The 7,863-nt window shown below is 49.3% G+C and overlaps 1 long non-coding RNA gene across 1 annotated transcript; it reads right to left on the bottom strand.

Annotated features, from left to right (window-relative positions):
* Positions 1–6,868: 6,868 nt before the first annotated feature.
* LOC309530695 lies at positions 6,869–7,308 on the bottom strand. The gene is made up of 2 exons (XR_014218856.1): positions 7,260–7,308; positions 6,869–7,039 (listed from the first exon to the last, which is right to left on the bottom strand). It is a non-coding gene; the product is annotated as an uncharacterized lncRNA (long non-coding RNA).
* Positions 7,309–7,863: the final 555 nt, after the last annotated feature.

The following is a 7,863-nucleotide window of genomic DNA, read 5'->3' as shown; positions in this document are numbered from 1 at the left end:
GACAGCGCTGGCCCCCGGCCAATAGATGTGAGATGGGCGCACAAACCCCAGAGTCTGTCAAGACTGGCCCGTTCGGGCAGGGGTACCTTTACCTTTACCTTTTAGAATGATGTTTGATTGAAGTTAAGTGGTTTCTAGCTGTAATGATATAAAAGAATATGGAAAAATTGGATTTTTAAGAGGTAAAAATTTAATGCTACAATATATTAAGATTAAAGATCAGGATAATAAGGAGGGAAAGGAATTGCTGAACTAATAAATTGAACTGGAATACAAAAAAGGGAGGTATGAGGAGGTCCGGGAAACAAGTAAATGAAAGATAAGTGATGAAAAGATGGAATTATTTTTAACTGTTTTTTATTTTTTATTTTTTATTTTTTATTTTTCATTATGTAATACTGTGAAAACTTTAATAAATGTTTATTAAAAAAACAACAACAGAGTGTTTGTTGTGGGGGAGGAAGGGAAAGGAGAATGTTAGCTGCTGTGAGACTCCTTCGGGTAGTGACAAAGCGGGATATCAAATCCAAACTCTTCTTCTTCTTCTCTCTGGGTTTACTCTCCTGATCATTCTCACAGTTACCATTCTTATTGTTTGCCAGAGGAATGTCTTCTGGGGCAGGTAAAAAGAATGAGGAGGTCTCTCTCCAACACAGACACACACCATGGGGTCAGTTCCCCAAATGCTGGCCAGGCCACAGTTCATGTGGGGGGCAGAGGCGGCCTGACACGAGGCCCCCTGGGGAGGCCCCCTCTCCCGTGCCAGGCTGCCCTGTGCCCCTTCTGGGGGGGGGTGAGGGAGGGATGGACTGAGAGCTTCTCCTCCTCCTCTTAGTTTCTTGCCCGCTCCCTGCTTCTCGGGAAATGCTATTGCTGGATCCTTGTGGGCAAATTCAGTGCCGACGCCCCCCACCCCCCTAGGAGACATCCAATCAAGGGGAATGTTGGAAGATTCAAGATGGAGAAAAGAAAGGACTTCCTTACACAGCACAGAGGTGAGCTGAGGAACTCCCTCCCACCGGAATTCCTCTTCTCCACTGGGGGTGGTCAGATGATGGTTGGCCCAACCATCTCTGTGTCCAGTGTAAAGCCCCCCTCTCTGAGCTCCTTGGGGAAGAAGGGAGGGATGTACAATTCAAGAAACCCACCATGCAGGTCCATGTGGTGTCTGTGGCCCAGTCCCCCCCCCCAGGCCAGGTGGGTCTTCAGGGGGCAGAAAACAAAGTCCTCTGCTGGTGGAGCCAGCCTCTGTTTCCTAAATACTGATACATGACTGTGGTGGCTGTCCTTGCTTGCTTGCTTGCTTGCTTGCTTCCTGCCTCCCCCCCCCCCCGCTCCTTGAGGGGGTGTCAGGACTCCTGGCAGCGTTGAGGCTGCGTCTGTTTCCTGCCAGCATCTTAAATCCAGCTCTTGTAGCTGTCAGAGAAATCTATCTCCATCTTTGAAGTCCATTAAGAGGAGCTGGAAGAGTCGTGTAGCATCCAGGCTAATGAATGTCTTCTGCCTGTCACCTCTCCTTGCAGCCCAGAGCCCGTTCCCCCCCCCCAGTTGTGGAGAAAGAAGTACTGCTGCAAGGATGGCCAACCCTTGCCTTGGCCTCCTGTCATCCAGCAGCACAGAGAGCAGCAGGAGGGGGCCGTGGGGGCCGTGGGACGGGGAGGGGCCCATAACCTGTCAGGGTTTGAAAAAGAAAAGGTTCTGACCTCCTTTTTACGCCTTTGCCTGGTCCTCAGACCTTAGTTGGCACAAAAGAGCCTTTGAGAAAGAGTATTCTTGCAGAGTATTGCCGCTTGTACAGTGGTACCTCGGGTTAAGTACTTAATTCATTCCGGAGGTCTGTTCTTAGCCTGAAACTGTTCTTAACCTGAAGCACCACTTTAGCTAATGGGGCCTCCTGCTGCCACTGTGCCACCAGAGCACCATTTCTGTTCTCATCCTGAAGCAAAGTTCTTAACCCGAGGTACTATTTCTGGGTTAGCGGAGTCTATAACCTGAAGCGTCTGTAACCTGAAGTGTATGTAACCCGAGGTACCACTGTATTCTTAAAAAGTCTTCTTCTCCAACCACGACTGACAGCTTTTACAGAAACCAAACACAACCAGCTGACTTAGTTCTTTTAGTATTAAAGAAACAGTGGCCAATTTTTAGCTGTGACAGAGACCTCTTGGCACGACCCATAGACTCATAGAATTGTAGAGGTGGAAGGGACCCGAGGGTCATCCAGACCAACAACTGAAGCATCCATGACAGAGGGCCACCCAAACTCTGCTTAAAGACCTCCAAGGAAGGAGAGTCCACCACCTTCCAAGGCGACCAAGATGGCGGTCTGTAAACCACGCCAGATGAGGAACGGTTGAAGGAGCTGGGTATGTTTAGCCTGGAAAAGAGGAGGCTGAGAGGAGATTGGAGAGCCATCTTCAACTGCCCCATGGAAGATGGAGAAAACCTGTTCTCTGCTTCTCCAGAGGGGAGGACCCAAGACTCAAATGGAGGTTTTCAACCAGAGGTTGGGGGGTGACCACCTGTCAGGAATTCCTGCACTGCAGGCAGGGGCCTGGACTAGATGGCCCTCACGACCCCTTCCACCTCTACAGTTCTATGATCCCACTGCTGACATCTTTGCCCTCAAGGGCCACCGCTCTCCTGGGACTGTGAGGTGGGGGTGGGTTTCAACCTGCTGCCTGGGCTTTCTCCAAATAGGAAATGGCACCAGGAGGGGCTCCAGTGGGGGCAGCCCTCGATTCTGCCCCTAAACAACAGTCCGGCCAGGTGTACACGCCCTCTGCCATGTCTTGGGCCCGTGGTCAAGAGCCCAAGCCCAAGGTCTCTTCCAAACCTGATTTGGGTTCCTGGAAAGAAGAGGAGAAGATGATGGTGGGTGTGCTCATTTGTAAGCATCTGCATAACAAGGCAGTGATTGGCAGCAGCCAGTATACATTTGTCAACAATAAATTCTGCCCAACTAGCTTTGTGATTGAGTTAGTGGTCAGTGGGAATGCTGCAGACATCATTCACTGTGAATCCAGCCAAGTCCCTCTGGGGTATTTTGGTTTACAAGGTGATGAAGCAATGTGGGTGAGGAAGTGGGTGAGACCAGCAGGTGGAGTCAAGGCTGGTTGCTAAGCAGCCTTCATAGAAGACCCTTCAGAGTCTGGTGGGAGGCTTCCAGCAGGGGGGCTGTGTAGTGCAGTGGTTAGAGTGTCAGGCTAAGATCTGGGAGAGAACAGGGTTCGAATCCCTCATGAAGGGTTCTTGGGATTAAATGAGGGGAGGGGGGAACCATGGGTGTGGGGTGTAATTGCAACAAGTAACATACAATGCCTGCCCAAAGGTGAGCAGGGGAGGGGTGAGGCTCCAGAGCGGCCCCTCACAGAAGAAGCCCCCCTTGCACTCTGGCCAGGAGACCCAAGGGACATCCTCGGAAGAGGGAAGGCATTCCGGGGCAGAGGATGTAGGCGGAGCTCTTGGTCCTTGACTCTCCATTGTGTGGAATGTGATACATAAGTAGCAGTCAAGTACAACATTCCTTGTTTTCCTAGAGTGGACATGCGGGGGAATGTTTGGTGCAGCCAGTTGAAAGCTTCCTGTTGTTATTTATATATTTATTTGTAGATCTTAAAAACCGAACAGAGGTGGGCATGAGCTTACCTGTCCAGGTAACAAAGGGACAGGGCATGCTGCCACACTCTCTCCGTCATTGGAGCAGCTTTTTAGCTAGAAATGCCCTGTTGGCTTTCAGCCAGAAGAGGACACTGGGATTATCCCCAGAGGGATGGATCCACAGGCATATACTTTGTAACTAAGTCTGCCTTCAGGGATCCAACTGTGAACTGAATGTGAGTAAACTACTATTATTGACTTTAAGCTAGATTGTGGCTTGTTTATTCTTTTAAGAGGGATAAAAGGGAATTTAACAGGAACCTAACAGTGAGAGGCTTACACAAACCTGCAGCCGGTTATCCGCTGTGCATTTAAAAGAGGAATGTAAAACTCTGCAAAGTAAAGGGACTTGCTAGCGCAGGTTAGGATGGATATTAATAAACAATATATCCTCTCCTGCCTCCCTGAACATTCCCACATGTTGGAGGTTTTTAAGCAGAGGTTCATGGAATCGTAGAATGGGAGAGTTGGAAGGGACCCCCAAGGGCCATCTAGTCCAACCCCCTGCAATGCTAGATGACCCTCAGGATGTTAGAATTCCTGCTCCGTGATTGCAGTCATGGGATTGTTGTCTTTCACATGACAGCGTATATTTTGACTCCACAAAGTGGGAAGTGACGGAGATTGGAAGTTTGTGTTATTGTGTTTCCTGAAGTGGGATTATTCTCCTTTGTTCACTTTCTTTGCAAGAGAGAGAGGGAGCCATGTTGCAGTGCTCCGTGTGTGTTTATATGTAAATAAAAGTAGATTAGCCAAAATGCTGAGTTGCTGAGGTCTGTTATACAAACTGCAAACACTCTGCAGAGCCCTAAGTGTGCCAATGTCTGTTGGCATCGGTCGCTGTGATGTTCAGGCTGAAGAAAGCTAATGAAGCTCCCGACCAGGAGGGCGAGAACATGCCAATTGGGTACTGTAGGAATGATCGCTGGGTGCGGAGCACACTCCCCCCCACAGGCAAGCCACAGCTGTCTGAACATCTTGCCCTCTGTCTAACCTTTTGCGGTCTCAGTAGTCTGCAGTGTCCTGTATGTAACCTTTGTGTCTCCTTCGTCATACACTGTGCAAGGGGGAAATGACGGGGTGGAAACAGGTGCCAAAATAGCTTTGTACCACCCCACGATCCCAGGACTGGAAGATGTGTAAAGGTCACAGCCCAAAATGTATCTGCCGGGGTTTGCATATTGTGTCAATAAAAGGAGCCTCCACAGAGCTGGCCGGCAGCTTGCTTGTGCTCAGCTCACCTGCATGATCAACTCCTGCCTTGTGTCCTTCACTTCAGGGTATGTGACTCTACCAGGGTCCTACTTGAGTGTCCCTTCCAAATCTACAATGCTATGATTCTTTGAAGCTCCTGCAATGCAGGAATCTCAACTAAAGCAGGCGCCTGTCCCACATCTGCTTAAAAGCCTCAAGTGAAGGAGCGTCTACTCCCTTCTAAGTCGAGTCTGCTGCACGGCCAAAGGGCTCTGATGGTCAGGTTGGGTGGCCATCTGCCAGGGATGCTTCACTTGTGGTTCCTGCACTGCAGGGGGTTGGACTAGATGACCCTGGGGGATCCCTCCCAACTCTCCCACTCCATGGTTCTATGATTCAAAGGAGATTTTATTCTCCCGGGTGCCCTGGTCCTCCTCAACCCACATGGACAAAGGCCTGAAGCCCACCCCCAATTAACACACCAGCCTTGAGCTTGGTGGAGCCACCAGGTCATCCATCAACCGCTGACGGCTCAGTTGGCTGCCTGGATCAGAGAAAAGGGCCATTTTCTGTTTGCCTTCCATCTGCTTCATCCAAGGCACAAGAGCTAAGCTTCAAGGAAACATTCAAGGCTGAAGTGGAGGCGCAAATCCATCTATTTCCAGGCAACACCAGAACAAGGCTCCCTGCACCTGCCAGTCTCTAAGGTGACACTTTGTTCGCTGGCCTTGAGGCAAGGGGTGGGGTGGGGGGGCTGGGATTTTGCTAGCGGGATTGAATCCTGGAGGGGAGCAGGGCTTTGCCTGAGAACAACATTGTTTTGCTGCTACCTTGATGGCCTCAGCAGTTTGCTCCGGGACTGGCAAAAGGACAAGAAATGCAAAAGAAAACAAATCAATGGAAAGCTCCAGAAGATGCAGAGGGCAGCCGAAATAATAAAACAAAATCCACCAGGATCAGCTGCAGGAGAATGATACTTGTGTGCAATAAATAAATGGTTTAAACAGTTCAGAGAAATATATTGAAAAAGATATAAAACGAACTGTGCGACAAAATCAAGACAATAGAAAAGGCATAATGAGAACAATTGGAAGTTTTTCACAGCAAACTTTATTGGATAAGACATGATGTTGAATAAATATGTGGTTCTCTTAATTGTCTTTTTTTCTTTTTTGTTACTTTTAAACCTTTTTTCGACCTGGATGTTTGTGTTACTGTGTTTCCTGAAGTGGGATTATTGTCACCTTTTTGAGGTGACGAATCCCTTTTTTTCTTCTTTTTTCTTTTTTGTGCTTAATTTTGTTATACTTACCTTTACTGTATGGTTGTATTTTAAATTAATAAAGATTTATTTTTTTAAAAAAAAGAAGGATCAGCTGCAGAACCGCTCGGGTCAGCCCATCAGAGGTGACCCTGGAGAGCTGCTGCTTAACTTACTTATCTTCTGCCTTTTTCCTAGACGGTGTGTGTCTGTGTCTGTGTGTGTAGGCAGAACCACAGAATTGTACTGTTGGGAGGGGCCTCCAGGAACCATCTAGTCCAGCCCGCTGCCACGCAGGAATTGCAGCTGCAGACTCCCCAACCTCTGCTTAGAAACCTCAGGCGAAGGAGAGTCTACTGTTGAATCGCTCTCCCCTCGGAAGGTTCTTCCCAAGGCTTTGCCAGAATCTCCTTTCCTGTCATTGAATCTGTCAGTTGGAGTCCCAGTCTCTGGAGCAGCACAAAGCAGGCTTCCTTCGCCTTCCGCCTGGTGGCCCTTTGGGTATTTGAGGAGGGCTCTCACCTTCAGCCTCTTCTTCTCCAAGCCCAACATGCCCAGCCCTCTCAATGGCTCCTCATCCCACCTCTCTCCCTTCCTGGCTCTTCAGAAGCACTGCTGTCGAGGAAAAAGCAGAGCCATTGTGGTAAACAAAATCTGCCCTTTTCCCCTTATGGGGTATCCAAGAGCCCATATAGAGTCCTTACGCAGGTTCCCTATTGGTAGGAGAGAATAACAGAGGCCAACCAGAGAATATTGAGAAGCAAAGCAGCTAGTGAGCCTGATCTTTATTGATCTGTTGCAACAGGGTCCTCACTCCCCACACGCAGGAGGGAGGAGGAACCCAGAACAATGGTGCGCAAGGCCTTATATAGACTTTTGAAATTACCACCCTGTAGATCAAGACCACCCCTACATACATCATACCTACATCACAGTAAACGGCGTTCCGTGTGCAACTCTGGCTCGCCAGAGCAGCGTTGTCACGCTGGCCACGTGACCCGGAAGTGTCTTCGGACAGCGCTGGCCCCCGGCCAATAGATGTGAGATGGGCGCACAAACCCCAGAGTCTGTCAAGACTGGCCCTTTCGGGCAGGGGTACCTTTACCTTTACCTTAGATCAAGACCACCCCTACATACATCATACCTACATCACAGAAAAGGCGGTCTAAAACAGAAATTTGAATGTTGTTTTTTCCTGTTTGCCAGGTTATCTGATTGCCTCTCCTGATTGCCTTTCCTGATGGTCTGTCACCCATTATCTGATTGCCTCTCCTGATTGCCTTTCCTGATAGTCTGTCACCCATTAAAATGCTGATTGCTCAATTCCTGAGATGATGGGAAGCCTCCCTGACCCCCCCCCTCCCTCCTTGCAGAGAAAACATTTGGTCAGTAGACAATGGGAGTCAAAAATGGCTTCAGGTCGCTCTTCCAGTGCTGATCTATGTACGTGCTTGGTTGGTACACTTATGAACATTTAACTAAGAGATCCAAATTCCTATCACACCATCCTGGCTAAAAGTCATCGGCAGCCCATAGATTTGCCCAATTCTCCTTTAAAGCCATTCAACTCGGCGGCCATCTCTGCGGGAGGGAGTTCCACAGTTCCACTCCGTGAAGAAGTCCTTCCTTTCACCTGACGCCCTGCCTTGAATGAACGTGTCTGTGTGTTTGAAACTCACTCCTGGCCCCGCTGAGGCGCATGACGGGGGCGGGGGGGGGAGCAGTTGGCACCGGGGTGGGTGAGAGGG

This window comes from Podarcis vaucheri (genome assembly GCF_965113315.1).
Source record: "Podarcis vaucheri genome assembly, chromosome: 4".
Lineage (NCBI taxonomy): Eukaryota > Metazoa > Chordata > Lepidosauria > Squamata > Lacertidae > Podarcis > Podarcis vaucheri.
Note: the sequence above shows the minus strand (reverse complement) of the source record. Positions and strands in the feature narration are given on the sequence as shown.